Source organism: Poecilia reticulata, linkage group LG5, assembly GCF_000633615.1.
Source record: "Poecilia reticulata strain Guanapo linkage group LG5, Guppy_female_1.0+MT, whole genome shotgun sequence".
Classification (NCBI taxonomy): domain Eukaryota; kingdom Metazoa; phylum Chordata; class Actinopteri; order Cyprinodontiformes; family Poeciliidae; genus Poecilia; species Poecilia reticulata.
In genome coordinates, this window is record NC_024335.1 from 24619305 (window position 1) to 24619694 (window position 390).

The 390-nt window shown below is 36.4% G+C and overlaps 1 protein-coding gene across 1 annotated transcript in view; it reads right to left on the reverse strand.

Moving 5' to 3' along the window:
- The window catches only part of erbb3a (erb-b2 receptor tyrosine kinase 3a), a 26580-nt gene that overhangs the window by 25400 nt on the left and 790 nt on the right, over positions 1 to 390 (reverse strand). The window lies entirely within an intron of this gene.

A 390-nucleotide genomic window follows, 5' to 3' on the forward strand; every position in this document is an offset into this window, starting at 1 on the left:
GATAGATAGATAGATAGATAGATAGATAGATAGATAGATAGATAGATAGATAGATAGATAGATAGATAGATAGATAGATAGATAGATAGATAGATTCTCTCTCTTTTACCAACTACTTTTACTTGATTAACAAGCCTGAATAGTTTCTCTACTATTGATTGAAGCAAAACAAGGGTGTTTTCAACATTTCTTAGATAACCTTTCCACAATCTGGGGCACATACTTTGGCCTGACTGTGACTCCCGTGGTGGTTAAAAAGGTTGGGCTCTGTCGCAAAACCTTGAAACAATTGAGACAAACATGATAAAGCACACTGAGTCGTGGGAGAGGTGCAGGTGACTCACAGCAAACAAGTTTCACGTTTGCGGAACAGGTTTTTTTTTTTTTTTT